Source organism: Hylobates moloch, unplaced genomic scaffold, assembly GCF_009828535.3.
Source record: "Hylobates moloch isolate HMO894 unplaced genomic scaffold, HMol_V3 SCAFFOLD_5, whole genome shotgun sequence".
Classification (NCBI taxonomy): domain Eukaryota; kingdom Metazoa; phylum Chordata; class Mammalia; order Primates; family Hylobatidae; genus Hylobates; species Hylobates moloch.
Window position 1 is genome coordinate 2,141,781 of NW_026652280.1, and position 24,924 is coordinate 2,166,704.

The 24,924-nt window shown below is 40.7% G+C and overlaps 1 long non-coding RNA gene across 1 annotated transcript; it reads left to right on the top strand.

Moving 5' to 3' along the window:
* The first annotated feature begins 19,213 nt into the window (after window positions 1-19,213).
* Window positions 19,214-24,642, top strand: LOC116468040 (uncharacterized). The gene is made up of 3 exons (XR_009213751.1): window positions 19,214-19,284; window positions 20,926-21,007; window positions 24,482-24,642. It is a non-coding gene; the product is annotated as an uncharacterized LOC116468040 (long non-coding RNA).
* Window positions 24,643-24,924: the final 282 nt, after the last annotated feature.

Genomic DNA, 24,924 nt, shown 5'->3' on the forward strand with positions numbered 1-24,924 from the left:
TGAAGTTAATCATCCCAATTTCCAGCAGTTTGCTTCCACCTGTGGTTCAGGTAATATCCAGGTAATAGCCAGGCTTCGGGTATATCCAGGTGATATAAAGCTCAGGCAATATCCAAGCTTCAGGTATATCCAGGTAATATAAAGCTCAGGCAATATCCAAGCTTCAAGGAGCTGTGTGCTGGTTTAACTGTGCAGTGCATGTGGTAGAGCTGGGTGCCAGCCCTGAAAGGTGCTTCGTGGGGCCAGTGACTCAGCACAACAAAGACCACAGCTTTCCTGGTGGAAAAATAAGAAGTCCAGGAGGGCTTTCTCTTCACTCTGTGTCTGCCAGGCACACTTCTGTGCAGATGTGGAGCTAAGGTGACGAGCTTGTCAAGGCAAGAGAGAGGAGAAGCAGTCGAATCATTAGGCGGCATCCCAGTACTAATGGGTGAACAGACTTTGATTTTACTGAGTATAATTCATACATCGTGAAATGCACCCTTCTAAAGTGTACATGTCAGTGGTCATTAGTGTAGGAACAGGATGATGCAACTATCACCACTACCTGACTCCAGGACATTCTTGTCATCCCCAAAAGAAACCCCACGCCCCTCAGGTGTCACTGCTCACTCCCCCTTTTCCCTCCCTCCGCACCTGGCAACCACTTTAATTCATGTTCTGTCTCTGTGGATTTGCCCGTCCTAGGCATTTCATTTGAGTGGGACGGTGTGGTGTGTGGACTGTGCATTTCACGTGAACGGGACTGTGCGGTGAGTGGACTGGGCATTTCATATGAATAGGACTGTGAGGTGTGTGGACTTTTGCACGTGGCTTCTTTCTCCGAGCATCCTGTTTCCGAGGCTCATCGACGTTGAGTGTGGGTCAGTGCCAATGGGGTATCAACTGAGAGGCACGTTTTCCTCGGGGCTCTCCGGTGTGGGCCTCTCCTGCAGTCTGGCTCTGGTCTGGGGGACGTGGCCGGGCTCCAGCTGGACACTGTGGTGCGCTGTCTGGAGGGGTTTCCAGTGGCCGTGGGTTGCTGCTGTGCACGCCAGGGAACCTGGACCCATCCTGGCTGCAGGGACTGAGTTGGGCATGAGCACATTGCATAGTATGCTAATCAGTTTAATTCTGTGAGTAGGCAGCTAAACTCCTTCATACCCTAACAATAATAGCAATAATAATTTCCCCCTCTTTAAATTATTCCTACTGCAAAGTAGAGCTTACATAATAAGTGATGTACTGAAGCCGCAATTTCTATTTACTGGAGTTTCAGTAAGAACGGAGATCACTTTGATTTTGGCCTATGGGGAAGGACTCTGTGCCGAGGGAAGACTGAAGGCACATGTGCTTGCTGGTTTTTACTCTCCAATCCTTGTTATAATGCAAAATTAAAATTTAGAAAAAAAATTGTTATAAGTATATTATAAATTATTTTATTGTCTCTACATAATTTGAGAATAATAAATTATGTATACAAGTATATATATTTTAATTTAAAATAGTTTTATTAACTTATATACTGAAGTTAAATTAACTAACTTCTATGTATAATCTATTATTATTTGAAACACACACATATGGAGAGAGAGTCACACATAGAAGTACTAGGAATTCAGGAAATCTTCAACTGCTAAAGTTTAAGGATGAGAAAACTCTGGAAGCTTTAAAGCAGAAAAGTTCAGGTATGAAACAAAAGTCAGAAACGCAGAGAAACTTACAGCTCCACAAAGGCAAAAAAAGAGTTCTCCAAAAGTGAATTTTTTCTTCAGAAGCCCAGACTCAGTTTCCAATACTCCAGGGAGTGCAGGGAGAGGGGCTGGAGAAAGTTGGCTCAGGGGTTCTGGACAGACACGCTCAGGGCAGGGCCGGCTGGGCTGTTCAGGGCCCACACAGCTGGGAGGGCGATGCTCATGGCGGGCACACACTGTCTACAACCCCAGAAGATGCCTTCACACAGAAGAGAGGATGTGAACGGACTCCAGCGTGTGGACGGGGCGGACGACACCCTCTAAACCGAATCACATGTCCAAGAACCAAGTATTTGGGAATCTCAAGGAAATAGGTGTTTCGAAACCTAGAGTCAATTTTATCCGTGCATTCTAAAAAGTATGAAATGCTACCCACCCACCCACGCACACACCCCTTCTCTTTCCTGAATAGCCCCAAAGTATTCCTGCAAAGAGTAATGAGAATTCACATCTGAGCTGGGGAAATGAACCCTAGAGGCCAATGCTGATCAGTCCAGACCCTGAAATATGAATGGGAATCAGTAACCAAGGATCAATAGCTCGCCAGGGAAAATTAGTAGGGTAACAGAGCGAGGGCTGTGTGTATATGTGCCTACACTCACACCCACTCATGTCCACACACTGTGCACACACCACACACATTCACACATACACAAGCCACAATTAACCATCTCTGAGAAACAGTGTTAACAAAGGTAACAAATGGAAACATTAAAAGAGTTTCATTTGTATTCTCATAGTAATTTAAGAGACCATCCCACGTGTAAAAGACAAATTGTCTTGAGAAAGAAGCTGCCAAAATCCCCAGACCCTGATATTTATGGTGATATTTGCACTCTTCTTTATGACGTCTGGGGTCTGAAATATTCTACTGTGCACATGCAACCCTTTCATTTTGGAAAATGACGTGTTTCTTTTTTCTTTTTCTTTTTTTTTTTTTTTTTTTTTGAGACAGAGTCTCGCTCTGTCGCCCAGGCTGGAGTGCAGTGGCGTGATCTCGGCTCACTGTAAGCTCCGCCTCCTGGGCTCACTCCATTCTCCTGCCTCAGCCTCCCGAATAGCTGGGACTACAGGCACCCACCACCACGCCTGGCTAATTTTTGTATTTTTAATAGAGATGGGGTTTCACCGTGTTAGCCAGGATGGTCTTCATCTCCTGACCACAAGTGATCCGCCCAACTCAGCCTCCCAAAGTGCTGGGATTACAGGCGTGAGCCACCACGCCTGGCCTGAAAATGAAGTGTTTCTTATTAAATGAAAGAATATGTTAAGATAGAAGCGCTCTGTGGTTTGGTACATTTAGGAAAGCATCACGTTTTCAGGTCACAGAGTCTATCCCAGTATTTTATATTTTACCTACTAGTCTTAGGATGTTTGGCTCATCTAGGGTTTATCTGGCTTCCTAGGGATGCTGTACCAAAGTGCCACCAACGGAGGAGCCTGAGCAACAGGGATTTATGTTCTCACCGTTCTGGGGGCTGAGATTCCAAAGCCAAGGTGTCATCCGGTTGGCTCTGCCTAAGGGCTCTGTGGGACAGCCCGTTCTTGGCCCCTCTCCTTGGCTTGCGGACAGCTGTCTTCTCCCTGTGTCTCTTCACATCTTCCTCCCTCTATATTCTAAAGAGTGTCTGATAGTCCACATCTGTCTGTCCACATTTCCTTTTTTTTTTTTTTTATTTTCAGAAGAATCTCAGTCATATTGGACTAGGGCCTCCCCAGTGACCTCATTTTAACTTGATTACCTCTATAAAGATCTTGTCTCAAAGCAAGGGCATATTCTGAGGTACTAGATAAAATATCTTTTTGAGGGGACACAATTTGACCCATAACAAGGATATTTAAATTTTGATAGAACTTTCAATTAAGTAAAAGTAGTTATGATTACATGCCATTTCCATCATTGGCTACACTGAGTTTATTTCATTTTATTATATTTTCCTCTATTCCCCAAAGCTAGTGATTTTAGCATTATTTTCCAAACTTGGCCACTATGAGCTATGCAATAAAGCAGTGGTAAGAGGTCCATAGCTTGTGGTTGTGGCTGGCTTGAGACATGGATGACATTTACCCAAGAAAGTCACTCAAGAAGAGAAATATTTACAGTATACCGAAGGCCTCGGCCACTTCGGAATTCATGAGAGAACAGTTGACGCTGATTTATTGTGGACACGCTTTAATTTGGTACACCAGAAAGCACATTAGGACTTTGGTAGGCTTTGCGTCTCAGGTACTAAGGAATAAGTTATTTGTTATTGATTTATCCACCAGATAGAGAGGATTGTTACTGCAAAACTTCACAGCACCAAGAACTTCAAGGATAAGAGTAGAGCACCGAGAATAAATGATGGATGGTGCTGAGATGAATTTGAGTATTTCCCTGAATCTTAAATATTTGGTCAGATTTCTTCAGGTTCTATTACAAAATCCTAAACACATGCTGGATCTTCTTTTATAGCCCTACAATAATTTAATATTTTAATTTATAGTAACTATACAATATTTGGCTTGGTGGCTTTTGTGAAAGAGAATGAAATAACTTATGGTTAAAACATAGTTCTTGGCTGGGCACAGTGGCTCATGTCTGTAATCCCAAACTTTGGGAGGCCAAGGTGGGTGGATGACCTGAGGTCAGGAGCTCGAGGCCAGCCTGGCCAACACAGTGAAACCCTGTCTCTACTAAAAATACAAAAATTAGCCTGGCGTGGTGGCGGGCACCTGTAATCCCAGCTACCTGGGAGGGCGAGGCAGGAGAATCACTTGAACCCGGGAGAAGGGGGTTGCAGTGAGCTGAGATTATGTCACTGCACTCCAGCCTGGGTGACAGAGAGAGACTCTGTCTCAAAAAAACAGACAAGCAAACATAATTCTTATTTTGTCTACTCCAGAATGCAGTTCATTTTAAAACTCCTCTCTCCCCACTCCAACCATGCAGTTTGCCTGGGGATGCTTGTCCAAATCATAACATCCTTTACCATCCTCAACCAAAAGGAAAGATGACACAGGTTGGGAAAACCTGGGTTCCTATTCCACTATTCTCTAATTCAAACCCCTAGAAAGGATAGAAGATGGAAATACTCAGTTATCTACATCCAGGCATTTCTGCTCCCTTCTCAAAGTTGCAGTTTGGGCACTTGCCTTAATAAAAGTATCTTTCTTGAAAGCTAGTTTGATTATAGGCCTCCCTCACTTACAAACAAATAAGCCATTGATACAAATACAATGTACATAGTATAAATGAAAAACTTTACTTAAGTGGTACATTATATAAAATATCCTCAAATAACTGTACAAACTGCATAAGAATATTGTTTCTTATATTTTAGAATTTAAAATCAAGCCAAGAGAAATTTTACAGTCATTTAATAATTTGCCCACCATGTTCCTCTCATTGTCTCAAATATTATTTTCCAGTGTGACATTGGTATACTTAAGTACAAGTTCCTTAATTTCGTCATTAGACGAGCTGCTTTTTACACAGAAAGCTCTTGGATTTGATTAGATTCTGAGGGTGGCAAAGAGTTGTAAAGCAGAAAGTGACATAAATTTTCCCCAGGGGCAAAAGGAAACGGGATGTTCAAAGAGCATGAGCTTCCCTTAGTCCTGATTCCCCCATTCCCCATCCTATTTTCACAATTTGGACTCTTAATAGTTTTATAGATTTATAGGCAACTGGAAAACCAACTCTTTCTACAATCCACCTCCAATCTAGGTTCTGTATTACATCTCATAACTGATTGATTAGATGGTGAGAAAGGAAATTTTTAAGAAGTGCCTAATACGCACCAATGCTAGACAATGCAGTTTACATATATTATCCATTTTAAGTTAAATAATAAACTTGGCCAAACTATTAAGATTATTGTTTTACAGATGAAGAGCATGACATTGGGAGAAACTAAGAAAATCAGCCAGGCTCACACAGTTAGTAAGAGCCAGGTTTTGGATGCCTGGCTTTCGTGCCTCAGAGTGCATGCATTTCTACTCTTCTGTGTTGCCTTCCCTAGTGGGAGAATTTTCATTTTGAGAAATGTTTAGAAAATTCTGAATAGTTAGAATCTGTTTCAATGCCAATGAATTCTTCTGGAGATTGGTCATTCTACTTATGTGGAGAGCCTTCCCCTGAGGCTCTGTTTATCACTTCTGTATTTCTACTGTTCTCATCTCCAGGCACCCTGCTGAGGTGACTTCAACTCTTCACATTGCTTTCCCCTAAGACGCAGTTCAGAATCACTATTACCACCATCACCACCACCATCACCACCATCATCACCATCACCATCACCAACACCATCATCACTATCACCACCTCCACCACCACCACCACCACCATCACCACCATCACAATCAACATCATCATCACCATCACCATCACCATCATCACTACCACCACCTCCACCATCACCACCACCACCACCACCACCATCATCACCATCACTGTCAGCACCACCACCACCATCACCATCATCACCATCACCACCATCACCACCACCAGCATCATTATCACTACCATTACCACTAGCAACACCATCACCACCATCATCATCACTATCACTACCACTACCATTACCACCACCACTACCAATACCAACACCACCACCACTAATACCAACACCACCACCAATATCAACACCAACGCCATCACCACCATCACCCACCACCACCACCACAGTAACAAGAATGGTTTAATGCATAGTTTTCACCCAGTGGACTCAGATTTTGCATAACCTTCAACCCAGTGAGCAACCGAACGTTGTTTACTCTTCATTCATTTGATCTCACCTTGCCTGGACCACCAACAATTTAAAGAACAATCAAAGTCCTTTATAACATATTTCCATTTTATGTAAATATAATTCTTACGTAGCATGAATTCTTTAAAAGCCGTCCTGATTCAGGTCTTTGCATATGTTTTATTTTGTGCATTTTCAGTTCTCAGTCTCTTTTTATTATTAAGAGAGTTTCCTCTTCCTCCACCTGACATCCCTCACCTTGTAACTGGTTATGATCTAAGACAATTTCTTTTCACGAATACTTTGTTTTGTGCTTTGTGTTGGAATAGCCAAAAGTAAAATCAATTCTTCCTTGACTCATAATGACAAACTACCAGAGAAGAATTTCATGGGTCCTAAAAAAAGAGAGTTCCAAGTGTTCCCTGGGTAAACTATTTTTTCTTGTTTTTCAGTAGTCTTGGAAAAAAGTTATTTGCCCAGTGGATGATTTAGGTAAATGTGTTCTTGTACAGCATAACTAATTAGCTAATAGGTAGTAGATTAGCAAAGTAAAGCCACCTTCCTTTCATACGACATTGAGGACATCCCAATAACTTAAGTTGATCTGAGTGCACGGTCACCTGGCTCCCATGTGTGGGAAGTCTGACAAGCTGGCCTCCCACAGGAGAATCGTGGTGTGGCATTTATGTCTCTCTTCCCCTCATTTTCTTATTAAGAATGTAGCAAAACAACATCAACACACACCCCTATACTGATATGGTTCACAGTATTGGATGCTAAGTACAGGCGATCCTTCTTCCCATGCTTTAGAATCGGCATTTGCCATCAGCCAAGAGGCAGAAACACTGAGATGTGCTTTCTGAGTTGTCTTAGAGTAAACAGCAGATTCTCTTAGAGGATCCTGATGCAATTGTGACCTTAGTAAGGACTCAAGATACAACCATGCCCCTTGGCCCCTGGAAACAGTCATTTTCTACCTCCCACACTGTGATTTCAGTCAAATAAACAATGAAGTCAGATCTGTCAGAGAGTTCATTTGGCCAGTGTTACCTTTGCTTCATAAGGAATAAAACATGATGCTTTGTTTGTGCCAAGGAGAAGACAAAGGGATGCATCTGTTCAGTGGCTACATATATAACAATCCACTATTCAAAAACAAGTCCTTCTGGCATACCTCACAGACCCAGATAATTTCCCAGGCTAAACTCAACATTGACATGAATAAAAGACAATATGGAAGGTCCTAAAGCAACATCTGTAGGATAGACCTAGATAAAGACAGTTAATTATGCTCACAGATATTTATTACCTCAAAGTGTCGAAATAAAATGTAGCTCTTAAACTATTATCCAAGTAAGCCCAACGATTTTAACTGGCTCTTTTTACTTTGTATTGATAATCTGTAAAGAAAAACATACATAAGCACAATTTCTCAAAACACAACCAATACCAGCAAACATAATTTCTAAATGTAAAGAGCATCCTGAAAACGAATGATGAACTCATTTTCTTAGCTGGTGTGACCTTCGTGAAAAGAAAGCTTTGAAAGAGTTATTCACCATGGACAATGCAAAACTTCAGAGTTTTTTATGAAAATTAAATGGTTTGTCCCCTGAAGAATCAGCATTAAAACCCTTTTATGCACTGGCATAAAAAAATTAACTTTAACAAATAAAACTAAGCTGTGAATCATTTATCTTTGCTTATCTCTTTGATTACTGTATATTAATTAAGATGTGAATTACTACTTGAAATAAAAGGATGCCTGGAATCCAAAAAGAATGAAAAATGCAGGCTAATGTAAGGAGACAATGAGCAGGGTAATTCAGGAAGCAACTGAAAAATGAATGTTTACTTTTAATGTTTTACTTTGCTATTTTCCTTAAAAGAAAATCTATATAAATTTATATTGTTTGCACTCTGCTGTTCTCTGATAGTTGAAAACAGTTGTTCGACTGCACTGGTCTTTGAACGCTTAGATGGCAGGGCTCAATAATCTGTCTCAGCCCAGGTTAAGTGATGGAATTCATTTAAATGCCCCAGAAGTAATCATCCACAAAGAGTACATTATTTCTCTTTTATGAATTTTCAAACCTAATACTGATGGGTGGCATGCAATTAAACCTGATCAATATGTAATTTAGGTGGGCTGACATGTTTTCAAATTCGCAGAATATAGATTCTTTCAATATTGCAAGAGCTTAGTGAAATACCTAGCTCTTATAAAATAGCTAAAGCACTTTAGTACAGTACAGAAAAAAAGGATAAGTTTAGCCAGAAGATATACAGGGAAGTAATTAGACTTGGAGAGTCTAATTTTTGAACAGAAGCCATAATTGGTAAATGAAGAGTGCCCGGGATCCTGTTTGCTCTTTCTACCTCCCTCTTACCTTCTCTCTTCCACATAAGAGAAGCAAGAAAGGCTATCAGCAGGATTTGGTAAAGTACCATGTTAGCAATTTTCAGGTACAAATACTTTCAAAAGCATTATAAATACTAATTAAAAGATTGTCAAAACCACATTATTACATTTACTCAAAAAATTTTACATTAATGTATTACATTAATACATTTAGGTATTACATTAATACATTTCTAAAGGTAAATGTACTACATGAATACATTTACTCACAAAGTTTTATTACCCAGAATCAAAGTGAGACCAAAAAAAAAAAAAAACCCCAGACCCCATGGAGGGGTGGGATTACCATAATGACCCTTTGTGTTAAGCTAATAAACAAGGGAAGTACATTGGCTTGTGACCCTAAAGGTGAAGGGGGACTCTCCCTGGTATTACTAATTAGCCTGCTGTCATCCACACAATGAGAATTACACTTGAGTTCCTATGATTTGACAGGATTCAATTTTAAATTTCATGCCTGAGGTCTTAAAGTGCTCTTTCACCCCTGCATTTGCATGTTATCCATGGCCAATCAAATACAAACAGGGCTTTCTGTTTGTGGAAGCCGGCGGGAAGCAGAGACGCATGAGGCTGGCCCTGTGAGGCCCTGCAACAGCACCCGTGCACCTCGGGGAGCCGGGTTTCCACACAGGCCTTGTCACCCAGCCAGAGCTTTTCGTCACGGGGACTGTGGTATTTTCTGGACTTTCACCCATGGACAGTGCTTTTGCTATTTTGGTCAAATGTGTGCTGAATGTTCATTAAGCCCGCTCCTCTTCCTTGTGCAGATGATTTGCTTAAATTGGGTGCTCCTAACTGTGGGGACAATCCCCCTTCCCCTCATTTCTTGCTCGGAGCAGAACCCAGTGCCAACTCCCATTCACTGTGTTCAGGGAAACTTGTTTTCCGGTTACTCTGTGCTAGTTCAGGACACTGCCCGGGGCTGAGACCATGGAAGTGTCTCTTCTTCAAGGGATGGGGCATAGGGAGAGCCTCCGGCATCCATGATTCATTCGGTATTTTAAGACCTGGGAGATTCATACTGGTACTTACTAGATGAACATTAGCCATCAACAAATATGCCCTTTCCAATTCAATTTTCATAACATCTTTGAGTAAAATGTTAGCTCTATTTAAATCACACTTCCCCTTGAAACTTCATACCTTCTGCCCTGAAGTTGGGAAACATTCTTATGTAATAAAACAAGTATCCACCCCTCATCCCATTTCATTTAAATGAACTCCCTGCTAAGAAATTAGGAAGAACAAAGTCACAACTTTACATAGGCCTAAGTAAACAAAAGGACCCTCTGCAATGCATCCTCACAACCACAAATAAATGCTAATGTGTTATCTTGGATGTGCCTTTCAGAAATGCCTGAAGTGATGTGGAGGGAGCGGCTTTCTCTGAGCTATTTGCTGGTCACTGGGACAGAAATGACAAAGGATTCTGTCCATTAGTTTTTCAATACAGTGCTCAATCGTAGCTGGAAATTGATGGTGTAACTGTGGCATCGCACTGAGGAAACTTATGATGCGGACAATAGCACTTTCAATAAAATGGCTTTTGATTTTCTATGTGTCAAACGTTTTAATATTAGGGCATTTCTAGGTCAATGAAGGGTTAATGTAGCATCATAAATCATATCTAAACAAGAGCCCTAAACTTGCTATGAGTGGAAAGTAGTCTGTTTAGGTCAAAAAAAAATCATCCAAAAAAAATCACAAAATGTAAGTAGCTAAAGAAAGGTGGAAACCACATTTATTTCACTGCCCCCATACAGACATTGACATAGCATACTAAGGAGAGTGAATAATAGGTGAATTAGAAATTAATGATTCTCTGCAATGTAAATGGCAATTAAAGGGCATGGGCTGCTCCAGGCTCGGTCCAAAGCCCGTCTCCATTTATTTGGTTGGAAACTCACAGCATATGTAAATGTTGCAATTGAGCTCTGCTACGTCTGTATTGAAAGCTATCATCTTCTGTCCACTTTAACCCCACCAAGTACACTTAATGTTGCATCTGTTCGCTCACCTTTACAACAGAATTTCCACCATTATAGTGTTTGACTAATCTTTCGGTATGAATAAATAATGATCCCTCCAACAAGCCACAGCCCCACACATGACACCCTTGATGTTGCGAAGCAGCAAAGCTCAATGATTTACATCCATTATAATCCTACACGGTAAAGTGTTGCCTGGCAAAGCTACGTCGTTGCTGTTATTTGTGGGATTTTTTGGTCTGAAATGCTCAAAAAGAGCTATTCTTGCAGAAAGTGTAAAATGGTTAAGTGTTTAACTCATTAAGAAAAAGAAAATGAAATCCTTTCACCACCATTAGGTGTAAGTGCAATTAAAAAAAGATGACAAATTCAATAAGATTTAATGAAGAACAGAAGGAATGCAATGAAAGAACACTTTTCCCATTTTGTTTGTGCTTTTACTCTAAACTAGCCACATATATCACACCTGGCATAGAGATTGTTTTCGGAGAACAGAGCCATTTAAACACCCTTATCCGGAGGGAAAAGATCACACAGCAAAGCCCCTGTCTTCATGACACACCAGAGTCTGCAGAGTAGGGGAGAGACACAGGGCCACCCTCTGTCATGAGGTCCCAGCTCCTTAAAAATCATGCAAACAAAACCCCAACAAGCCAAAACAAACCACAACTCTGAGAGCAATGTAAACTTAGGCACAATTTGTCACTTAAAATCTGCAAATCCCTGCAATATTCGGTGCTAGCCTGTGAAACAAATGGATTTCTGGGAGGGAAAGCTGCATTGACAAACCCAGCAAAGAGCAATTTTCTGTCGTTTAATGAAGGATGGAGAAAGGGCTTGATAAAGTACCCGCTCATTACAAGTTTGTTTTTGTATGTGTGTCTGGATGGCCGACAGAGAAAATGTGCATGTGTTGATGAAAAGGTAAAATCTCCCAGTTCAATCTTCCTAGACAAGTTGGAATTGTTAAAAGCAATCTTATTTTATTGGGAATTCATTTGGACAGTACCGAACAAAGAGACAGCTGAAATAGCAGCCTGTTGGCATTTCTTTTTAGCTAAAATAATACAAAATATTGTAATTGTTAGAGAGTTTTACACTTTCTTTCAACTCTAATGTATATCATTAAAATGATGTACATCTAATTTTAGAATTTATAAAATACCCAATTAATTTAATTTCTAGCCAGTCATACATATACATGAAATGTGTTCTATAGCTACATAATTTCTATTCTAATCTTCTATATTAAAATACATAATACGATGATGGATTGTATTACCCCTATTATTGTTATATTAATTTTGTTATTTGTAACAACAATTGAAACCATCAAACAAATAAGGAAATTTCCAAATTTAGATAGATAAAAAATAAAATTGAATACTGCTTAGTTGGATCAAAGTTCTAGAAATCAATCACATGGAATCAAAATATGTTATAACTTAAAAAACTTGAATACAGAAATTAGTTTAGTTCATTGGAAACCCTGAAAAAGATCAGACATTTTTTCTTATTTTAACAATTGAAATTGTAAGGAAACAGGATCACAGGGAGATGGGTGCTGAGCAAAGCTGTCAGGAGATGCTTCTTAATGATACTGAAAGGGATGTCATAGCACCGGGTACTTGATAAGGTGATTGAGAAGATACGTTGACACAGCACGCACACACACACACACACACACACACATACGATTCTGGAATAATCTAGGTATCCTCTAAACACAGTTATGTGGATTCAGGCATGAATAGCAAATTCTGATGACACTCTGTCTTGCAAAGCCCTGGTCTAGCGGACGGAGTTTCCTACTGAAGGCGCCTTCTCTCTCCCTGTGAATGTGAATTGCACTGTCTGCTTCTTCCTGTCACAGCGAAAATCTATTGGCAACTGCTTAAAATTTAGGCCTTTTCTATATTCCACTTTCTCTTTCAGTTTTAACCCTGGTGTGCTGCATTTGTGAGGCTCCTGTTCCTGCCCCTTACCAGGGACCCAGTGTCTCAAGTGAGGATACCCCTCCCCTTGTGTCCGGGTGGGAGGGCTGGCCCCTGACATTTCAACCCGCAAAGGACCCAGTGTCTCAAGTGAGGAAGCTCCTCCTCCTGTGTCAGGGCATGAGGGCTGGCCGCCTGGCATTCCAACCTGCAAAAGGCCTGTTTTCAGGACCAAGTCCAGAGTCAGAGAGAACAAGGGCACGCCACTGCCATGTACTGCCTGAAGCTGAGCCATCCGCTCATGGCAAGCGTTAGGGGCCACAGATGGAAGGTCTTCATGCCCCCACCAGAAGGGTTTTGTGTGGCTTATATAATTTTTTTAAAAAATTCAGCTAGCATTTAAACATTGGGATGTTTTTATATACATGTATGGATTTTCAGCTTTTATTAAAAATATGTGGATCTGGCCATATTGTGTTCTGGTTGTGCAGGGCACAGTGGGCTGCGGTCCAGCCACATGGCTGCCTGCAAGTGGTGCAACTTCCCTCCAGCTTCCCATCCACTTCTGCTCACCCCAGGCTCTGCAGGGCCTGTGAGCCACCCAGCTAGGGCCCTCAGAGGGAACCTTTGGCTCTGTAGGAACCTTTATGAGGCAACAAGGGAATGGACAGAAAAATACAAAGAGAAAGGTTTCTTTTCTAATGGAAGAACTCTAACTATTAATTTAATTTTACTATCTTTGAACACCATTATTTTCTATGATAAGTAGGGATCACAGTATCTTAATGAATCAAGTGTTCATGTATTAATTCCCATCTCAGTCACCAGAACGGTATTAATTATATCAGGATATGTAACACTCTAGAACGTCTAAAATGATTAAGCCCCCAAGTGGGAATTTAATTGAATGTATTATAAGCTTCTGAAACTTCAGATGTGTACAGTTTCCCCCGTATCCATGGGAGATAGGTTCCAAGAACCCTTGGAGATACCAAAGTCCACACGTGCTGAAGTTCCTGATATGAAATGGTGTAGTGTCTGCACATAATCTGTGCACGTCTTCTTGTTCACCAGCATCAACTCTAGATTACTTATAATACCGACTTCAGGGTAAATGCTATCTAGTTGTTTTCTGGATTGCCTAGAAAACGATGGCAAGAAAAGCGTCTGGACATGTTCTGTACAAATGCAATTATTTTTTTCTGAATATTTTCCATCTTGATTGGTTGAATCTATGGATGGGGAATCCACAAATACAGACGACTGACTGTGCATTGGAAACACTTTCAGCAAACAGTAAAAATTACCAGGGTCCTAAAGTGTTAACACATGACGTTGTACTCTTAAAAAGATTAATGAGTATTTCCTTATAAATGTCAACTTTATATATTCCGATATATATTTTTATAAATGATGATGTTAATGCATTTATTAGGTGCTTTTTTCTTAATTTCAAGGCATGATCAATCACTTGCAAAGAAGGCTCAAAAACAGAGAAGGTTAGGTCTGACCCATCAGGATTTCCATATGCAAGGAGAGTGAGTTAGATAAGTGCATAAACATGCAAATCATGAATGGGAACAAACAGATGACGTGGGGAATGGCGGGAGGGCTGAGTGTGGGGTTGTCTGGGCTAGTGTGAAAGTTCAATTGCAGTGAAAAACAGCTGACCTTCCTTCTTCCTTCTGTGTCGCCTCCTCTATTCCTTTCTCTGTCTTCCATTTGTTTTCCTTCTTTACTTTTGAGCTTTTTTTTTTCAACACTGCCTGTATTTCTTTCTTTTTTTTATGATTATTATACTTCAAGTTTTAGGGTACATGTGCACAATGTGCAGGTTTGTTACATACGTATCCATGTGCCATGTTGGTGTGCTGCACCCATTAACTCTTCATTTAGCATTAGGTATATCTCCTAATGCTGTCCCTCCCCCCTCCCCCCACCCCACAACAGTCCCCAGAGTGTGATGTTCCCCTTCCTGTGTCCATGTGTTCTCATTGTTCAATTCCCACCTATGAGTGAGAACATGCGGTGCTTGGTTTTTTGTCCTTGCGATAGTTTACTGAGAATGATGGTTTCCAATTTCATCCATGTCCCTACAAAGGACATGAACTCTTAAAAGTAGAAGTAGACTTGTAGGATGTAGACTGTTGAGTGGGGGTAGGCACGTGTCTGCTTTTGAGCACGAGAATACGTCACCCTTGTTTACAAAGACTCTGGGGATATTCTTCAAGTACTATTTTGTCTTACATGAAAACGAACACCTACTACTTCTAAATCTCAAGGAGAAAAGAAAGTGTTAAATTGAAAAAACTGTATAACATCAGCTAAGGGAAGTTTCTTTCATGTGGATTTTGGGAGACATGTGTGAGACAATTGGCCATTTTTTATAAGTAGGGATGATGCTGTTGATTTCATAATAATTTATCATCTCCAATCTCCCTGCTGTCTGCTTGGAAATGTGTTACAGCTGTCTATCACTGAATTTGAGGGATTTGTCAACAATAGTCTGTATAAATGATATTTTCAATATTTCCTTCATGGTTCAGGCATTATTTCCCATATATTCCCACATATTCATATATATATATATATATATTCATAAATTTGCCAATTTCCACAATTTCTCAGGTATACACAAACATAGTACACCCTCTTGGTAATTAGCTCATTTAAAATACGAGAGTGAAAAACTGCATAACTGTGTGAAATGACAAATCTGTTAGTTTACCTCACTATAGTAACCTGATTCTATACCTCAAATATACACAGTAAAATTTACTAAAAATAAAATACAAAAATGAAAATATTGTATAATATTTCCTAAGGGATATTTTCCACAAAATTTTCTGGTTTATTTTGCCAACTGATGAATCCGTGCATACATGTCAGGTGTAATGATCTCCCAAACAGAGGGTAAAACATATCTAATCCTTCTGTCTCCACCAACCATAAGACAACAAAGAAAATAACTCACACTTCATGGTATACGCAACAAACTAACCAAAGGGCCTGGCAGCTTTGACATAGTGCTTAGAAGGCACACCTCAATTGTGTTTTTCCTTGTGTAAGTATCAATCTGATCAGCATATAGTATATTATTGGATTTCTAATTTTCTGGGAAAAGACCAGGCTATGTTAAGCAGCCTTTAGCAAGCTGTCACAGATGAGACCAATAAGCACATCCTGCCTTAACACACAGCAAGGGTTGCCAAGGATACGATGTCGAGGAACGAGGGTCAGGAGTCAAACTGACCAATATTGAGTAAATTGCATTGGTCTGAATGATTCCCCCTGAGCTAGTAATGATATAGCAAGCACGTAGTTTGGTCTGCAGACAGATAAATACTACATTTGAAGATCTACAGAGAGCTGCATTTGGCAATTGTTATATATGCACGAATTTGGTTTGTGTGTGTGTAAAGTATATAAAAATATGCATGCCGAGGCTAACATGACAATGAGTTGGATATATATTAACTATATGTAACTACAAGGGTACATATATACCTACTTACTCATGTTCTTAGTTTAAAGTAAATCAGGGCTATACACTAATCTATGCGAAAATATTATAATAAAAATACATACAATTTTTTTTATTTTGATATTTATAACGATGAGTTTTGACCTCAAAGGATATGGTGATTTTTCAGGATACAACAAAACTAGAGAAATACGATCTAAAGAGTTTTTTTTTATATAAGAGTCTCCAAAAACTGTTTCAAACACATGACATGAAAGTTTATTATCAGATTTCATAAACAACCTAAAACTTTAAAAAGCAAACATGAAAGAGTTCAGAGGTAGTCTTCTTAATAAGCATTCTTCTAAACACTAAAATTCATACTTTTTTCCTACGTAATCAATGTTTTAATCCATATTGCAGCCTTCCCGTTAATAAGCTGGCTGAGTAAGAAGTTGATGCATTTCTAAGCCTTTCTCTGCCTTCTCCTCTTTGCCTCTGTCACCATTTGGCCTTTCCTCATAGTTTGTCATGGCTCAAGGATTAAACAGTATGCATTAGTGCAGTTGCATTAAGAAAAGGCCTGTAATGGCAACAGACTCAAGGCGTGTCAGGCTGGATCCATAACTCGAAGAAGACGAATATAAACAGAAGACCCAACATTTTGAAGACTGGCCTAGGTTGACCTAGCTCTTGCTGGCAGCTTTTTAGAACTGTCCTCCTCTCCAGAATTGTCCCTCTCTCCAGAACTGTTCCTCTCTCCAGAACTGTCCTCTTCTCCAGAACTGCCCCCCCTTTCCAGAACTATCTCTTTCTCCAGAACTGTTCCCCTCTACAGAACTACCCCAGCTCCAGAACTGTTCTTCTCTCCACAACTATCCTCCTCTCCAGGATTGTCCCCCTCTCCAGAACTGTTCCTCTCTTCAGAACTGTCCCCCTCTCCAGAACTATTTCCCTCTGCAGAACTGCCCTCATCTCCAGAACTGTCCTTCTCTCCCAAACTGTTCCCCTCTCCAGAATTGTCCCCATCTCCAAAACTGTTCCTCTCTCCAGAAATGTTCTGCTTTCCAGAATGGTTTCAGAACTCTTCCTCTCACCAGAGTGGAACAGTTGCAAGTAAAACAGTCAACACTCTCTAAGATTCTATCATCTTTAATTTAAAGTTTTATAAACAAGTCAGAGAGAAAAGACTGAAGAGGATATATGAAAGGTAATTTCTGTTGGGTGTCTTCCCATGTAAGATAGGTTTCAAACATTTTGAAAATATTATAACCTTGCAAATTTATAACCTCAATGAAAATAGACTTTTTTCTTTATCATCCTTATTTACTAACGTATCTTTTCCAGAAATGACTTAATCACATTTTCTGTACCATGATGAGATTTACACCCTTGACTTGAAGGATGTTCTTTCATGTCTATAGTATGGCACATACACATTGATGTGTGTTTGTGCATAAAACAACACCACAGAATGTTCTGAAAGTATTTGGATAAGTATGTGAGTTGCTCATACTATATAATTTACATCTTTAAAAATACCTTTGTTCCCATTTTCTAAGTTGAAAAACAAAAGTCAAAACTGGTTTCCTAAAAAACAAAGGGGCCTGTGTTTTATGATTTAATGGATGTCATTTGATATTTACTGTTTCTAAATCTATAGATAAAGGACAGAAAAAAAAAATGGCCAGTACAGTTCCAGACGAACGGTTAAGAAAGGAATTATTCTAAGTCTGAAGTAGTGCATTTATAAAAATGCTGAGTTTTGTCTGTGTTCAATTGGGATACTGACCAGAGGGAGGCTGCAGGCAAGATAATTAAGTTTCCTTTACTAATTTAGTTCTTTGTAGCATTTGCAGCTATCTTTTCTAAGTGCCTACTGCCCAGTCCTGTCACCTTTGATGCTGGATTGGCTGCCAAGGTGAAAGATGCTACCCTGAAAATCCTCACTGAAGCGTCCCTTACGTTACTGCCTGAAAGGGGGCTGCCCAGATATTTTAAATTTGCTTGTTTTATTTCACACATGTCCTGCAATCTACACTAATTACACTGAGATTTCAGTATTGGTTTCAACAGAGAAGTGATTGATGAGGAAGATGTTTGGGATAGTCTATAGCAAATAATAGAAAGGAAAATTAATAAATCACAGCTCTTTTCACATAAAGAAAGACAATTTTCTGTAAGGTGAACTATTTAAAACACAATTAGCTCATTCACGTCTTGGCAGCAGGAAAGACTGTTTTTAGACCTGCAGTGAGCTCGCTCTTCACTTGAGATTTAAACTGACAGGTAAGAAGATGTGTAGCCTTGAACTTGTTCCTCTGCTAACGAGCTCTCACTCACCTTGCTCCTGAAGACGCATCCGCCCATCTGTGTGTTCCCGTATGCAAAGTAGAGGATATTTTCAGGCCATTTCCATGCTCTGCTGCAGACATTTTGTACTGAAAATACCAATACACGGGAGAAAGGGAGACCAGGGACTCGAATGTGTCTCTGTAGGGCCCTCTTAGAAATCAACGCATCCAACATTATTAAAGATACCTTTTGGGGAAAATATTTTATTGGAAATATCCTAAACTCTGAAAATGCTTCATTAAATGATCTTTGTGCTGTTTGTGCCCCCAGGTTCTTAGGGGTTGCCGCTCTGTTTTACCCTGGAGTTCCCTTCTCTGGTCACTCTACACCTCAGCGGAGGGGGCAGGGTCATCCTGGTCTCTGGCTCTGATCAGTACCTATTGCCGAACTGATGCGGTTTGGCTGTGTCCCTACTCAAATCTCATCTTGAATTCCCACGTGTGGTGGGAGGGACCTGGTGCGAGGTGATTGAGTTATGGGGGCGGGTCTTTCCGTGCTGTTCTCGTGATAGTGAATGGGTCTCACGAGATCCGATGGTTATAAAAACGGGAGTTTCGCTGCATAAGCTCTCTTTTTGCCTGCCGCCATCCACGTAAGATATGATTTGCCTCTGCTTGCTTTCTGCCATGATTGTGAGGCCTCCCCAGCCACGTGAAACTGTGAGTACAATTAAGTCTCTTTCTTTTGTAAATTGCCCGGTCTCCGGTAGGTCTTTTATCAGTAGCGTGAAAACGGACTAATACACTAACAAACCATAAACCAGCACTTCCAGCCCAGATCTTCTCCTGAGAAGGAGAGGGAACACAAATGGCTCAACACATTTTGGCGGTGTAGTGACATTCCATTGTCCTAGTGTTTCTTGTCACTGCGGGTCCCAGCGAGGTCTTCCCTTGCTCCAGTTCAGTCTCAGGAGAACAGCCTGCACCCACTCCTAGTAAGTTCTTGTGGCCCCCTGTGACCCGCCCACTCCTACCTGAGCAGCCCCTTATGAAAATCCTCCAATTGTTCTAGTTGAGTGTGTCACTCATTTCTGGCAGTTCTAGCATATTCCAGTAGGTGGTCTGTTCTGCTGGGTGGAGGAGAGCGGGAGAAGAGATAGGCACTGGGAAACCAGAGTGTGTGCTAGCCCGATTGAGATGGGTAAATTTAGAAGGTGTCATTATCATTTTACTTCAAAGACTTTGGATTTCCAGGGTGTCATATATATCAATATTTAAATATAAAGGCAAGAATTCCAGTCCTGCATGGATCAATAGTAATTATTTTAGAATAGTCGGATACATTGATTTATCTGCATCTCTGACCCCATCCACTAACACGAGTAAGCAAGAGTTGTATGTGTGCTTACATACATGAGAGGCGTGGGGCGTCTTGGCCAGGTGGTGCCCCGCAATGGCGCTTGCCGGATAACCTGCACTCAGCCTCTATTCTTGGAGTTAGAGTGTTTGATCTTCACATTGTTACTCATGTCCATGTTGGTAAACATTTAGGAAAAATGGAAGCGTGGCAGTTTCTTTAATTGTAGAGAGTTTATACTAAAGGACATCAAAACCACCCTCTCTTTTACCTTTTAATATGCACAGAATTTATTACCATTTAAAATAATTTTTCCAAAGTCTCCTCTAATTCCCGGTGGAACTTCTGGAGGTGAGGTGACTGGGCAGCTGTGTGTGTTGTGCTGGTAGAACTGGGATCGGGTCACCTGATGAAGGAGATGCAATTTACTTAATAAAAGTAGAATCACTGAACAGTCAATCTTTATTCTGTGCTGATAAAAAATGGTGTCCAATAAAAAATAAACCCAGACTTGGCAAAGAGAGACGATATTCAGCAGGGTTATTGCAAAGGAGAGAAAGTGACTGTGGCCACGGAGGGAGGAGGTCATTGCCATGGGGAGAAGTCTCCAGCTGTAAGGTCTGCATGTCCCCCAAGGATTAGGAAAAGGGTTTTTCTTTTCTAAGGAGAAGCGAACAGAGCTAGAGAAACTGGGTGTGTAGGTCCGGGAATGCTTTCCCTCGAGGTTGGTCTGTTCTCAGGAGGGGCTGGTGACAGGGCTGTCTGTGGGGCTCAGACAGTGTGTGGGGACCCGGAGAAGGTGGAAAGCTTGGCCCGTGTTTGACTCCCAAGCAGGACGTCTGACACATCAGCGGGAACAAGCGATACAGCTAATCATGCATGAGGCACGGAGTTTGAGGGACTCGTCTGGATCTCACCTAAGCCGCATGGGGAGGGCGGCACCTTGTAGTGAGCTCTCTGCAGGAACACCGTGGTGAGATTTCTTACCCTTCACCATTTTCCAGGATCACAGGGCTCAGGCGAAGTCCCAGACTGTCAGAGGTGTGGATAAAGTTAAAATATTTAACCTTCTCATGTAAACATAAGGTAAAATTTTATTGTTCTTTTCCCCAAATATGATAGTAGATATTTTCAGAATAGAGAATGTAGAAGTATAATAAAGTCTTCTTAGCTCAAGATCTCAAAAAAAACAAGCATAATATATTCTTAATTCTTTAAAATTGTTTAGGATGTAATTCACTTAGGGAAGCAATGTCTTTTATAGAGCCTGATTAAGTTTGAAAGATAAGCTTTAGACTCAGAACTGAGCTGGACTCGCTTCACCTCACTTCACCGAGCTGTGTGGGCTTGGAGGGATGGTATGTTCTGTAACCTCATCTGCAAAATGGGAACAGTGAAAGCAACTGTCTCAGAGTGCCTGAAAGACCAGGTGAGCTCGTATATGAAAAATGTGGTCGCTGTGTCTGCTTCATATTTAGAAATATTTAATAAATGAAAATTATTCTTATTATTAATAATATTAACATATGAATAAAATAATGTTTCCTTTCACATCTTCATTGCAAAGGTAAGAGAAACTACAATATTTAAAAATAAAATGCTGGCTGGGTGCAGTGGCTCATACTTGTAATCTCAGCACTTTGGGAGGCTAAGGTGAGAGGATTGCTTGAGCTCAGGAGTTTGAGACCAGCCTGGGGAACATGGTTGTCTCCACAAAAAATACAAAAATTAGCTGGGCATGGTGGCACATGCCTGTAGTGTCAGCTACTGGGGAGGCTGAGGCAGGAGGATCAATTGAGTCCAGAAAGTGAAGGTTGCAGTGAACCGAGATCACACCACTGCACATCAGCCTGGGTGACAGAATGAGACCTCGTCTCAAAAAAAGAAAAAAATAAGTAAAATAAAACGTTCTATAATATGATTATCATTAATACAAATTAAGTCATTTGAAGGATATCAACTTTTTATTTCTTTCTAACTTATGGTCATGCTTTAAAATTTAACTACTATAATCGTTAAAATCAGATAAATGCTTCAGGACAGATATTTTCCTGTCATGTGTTCTACCAGGACGGCCTTATGAAGAATATATTGAAATTAGTGCAAACCAAAATGAACCACACATAAAAAGCATACGATGTAAGTTTTTTCTTATATTTCACATTTCTAATTGTAGAGGGGAAGTACCACATTTAGATTGAAAATCAATTAATTATAACATTAGAAATGAAATCGTAGAAACATTAGGAAACTCACAACTTGAAAGGCATCTTCTTCATGAAACGCACACTGGCCCTTAAGTACAGTACAGTGCTGAGAATGTCACCGTACTCTTACTACGGGAGGTAATGAGGCCTGAAATTGGGGGAAATTTACAGACTAGAGTATTTTATTGGTATAACTTTCCAAAATGATTACTTAGGAAGCTATTAAATGGAAAATTCATCAGAAGAGTAGAATATGGAAACGGTGAGATTAAAAGTAACCCTTGTCCTTGAACATTATTTCTGCCATTTTTACGCTTTCCAGTACTGGCGCCTGTTTCCCAGCCTCCCCTTCCCTCACTCCCAAGACTTTCTCTCCAACTTCCGAGACTGTTTCACAGTTTCACATCTTTGTACACACTGCTCCTCTTAACTAGACATGTGCGCCTAGCGCACCCTAACGCATCCTCGTTCGCCCCTGGTTCAGCCACCGTCTTCTCTGAGAAGCCCTATGTGGGATTGCAGCTGGATGTCGATGCCATTGACCCCAGGGCCCTGGACCCTCCGTATCCGGCACTCCTACTGCTGTATTCCCAGTAACAGGTTCAAATGGACCCACTGTCATGTGGCTCTTACGTTCTGTGCTAGGAGCTCCTTACAGATAGAGGCTTAATCCTAGGATCTTTGTGCCTCTAGGATTTGGCATCATGCTCGGCGTACAGTAGGGGCTGGATAAGTGTCTGTTGTATTAAGTTTGTTTCAACATTTTTATGTGAAATGGCAAAATCTAAACTATAAGTCAAACATCGAAGCTAGAGGATGCAATATCTTTATGTGAAGGAAAAGCCATCTCTCTTAGGAATATCTTCAGAGGAAGCCATTGTAGGCGCAGAACAAACATTCCTGGGCACCACATGGAACGGAAGAAACTGAGTTTTGGGAAGTGGAGTTTTTGTAGGCAGGAGCCGTACATAGCACAGGCTGGGGCAGAGGATAGAAATTGTGACTTATTATTGGAATCCATATGCTATTCCCAAGATGACGGGGTTCCGTTCAGATCTTTTACATATAATTTGGTTGTAATATATTGGTGAGGGTTGGGGGAGTGATTTTTTTTATGACGAGGTTAGGGAAAAATTGAAGAGGAAAAATGAAAGGTAGCAGAAGTGTTCTCCATAAGGTAAGAGAGAAACGCAGTGAAGACGAGGGAGGAAGCCGCCTTGAGAGATTGAGAGATACAGAGTGGGTGTGTGTGTTGGGGGTGTCTGTGAGATCATGAGTATTAAGTCCTGTATTTGCAAGTAGACTAAGTGTTGGGTGGATGAGCAGAATGAGCACGCTCACTCACGGGCACTGTGAGGGCAGCACATGTTTTTTTTTCATTTTTTATTTTTTTATTTTAAGTTCTGGGATACATGTGCTGAGCATGCAGGTTTGTTACACAGGTATACATGTGCCACGGTGGTTTGCTGCGCCCGTTAACCCGTCCTGTAGGTTTTAAGCCCTACGTGCATGAATGCATTAGGTATTTGTCCTAATGCTCCCCCTCCCCTTGCCTCCCACCCCCCAACAGGCCCCGGTTTGTGCAACACGTTTTAAAAAATAGTACGGGTCAACTATTTTAAATACAATGAAGGTGTTTTCACCATGAATTGATGTGAGAGGGGAAAGGTTAGGGCTTCATGATTATTTTTAGAAAATAAGAAAGACTAAAAATGTAAAAACAACGAACCAGGCAATCAAGAGATAATATCACACAAGATGTCTTCTAATTTTGGGCTCTCTGGGGCTCAGGCCTGCGAGCTGTAAGTTGAAGCTGCAGAATCCCAGGTCATGGAGGAAGGGTTATAAATCCATAGACTGGGAAATCTGCCCTCCAAGAACACGCCCTCGCTCACTGAGTCTGAGTCATGTAGTACAAAACCTGGCCTCGGATATAAGATTCTCTAATTTACCTGTTCCTCCCCCAGTTAAAGGACGCTTAAACAGGGGCGCACGGTGACAGACGCGGCCCCGGCACAGCGGCACTGGCGTTGAGATTCCACATCAGCATCGGTGTGGACCTGAGAGAACCATTGCGCCTATTGCAGACCCAGCCTGGATTCTATTTTTAGTTTTCTAATCCTTTAATACTCTTTCCTAGGGATCTGCATCCAATATCCTTGAAATATCAAAATTTGCTTCCTCTGAAATGAATGGATATAAAATATACTGTTAGTATTATAATAACTGAAATCAACAAGTTACAATTCATGACTGTTGCTTCATTTTTTCTAATTTTAGAGGGCTTAATGAATCTGTTCATGTTGTTCCAATATTCCTTAATGATTTACTTTATAATGATTTATTTTTAAAGGGTAGAACCTTCTTCAAACAAGGACCACTGAGTATAATTTCCTACGAGATGATTTGTGAGTCTCCACGCATGAGTCTATGGCTAAGGTTGAAATTTAGAAGTTGGCAGCATCTAACCAAGGAAGTATTGAAAATTACAATAAAATGCCCTAATTGTCTCTTTATGTGGTTATGTAAACTGATGTTAATTTTCGTGAGGGGAAATAGAAGAGGGTTACTACAGCAGAATGGCAGAGAGACGCCTCTGCAGCAACAGAATGAATACTTGCTTTAAAAAAAAATGTCAAAATGTGGATGTGCCTCCAATCATTTAAAAAATAGAAGGTGATAAGTTGAAAATGTCAGGTAATTGGCAGACAGATAGAAAGTTAAACTGTGTCCTCAGTGAAGAAAATTAACCAGCAGCTGCCAGCAGGGACCCCAAGGTCATGTGAATGCCAGAAT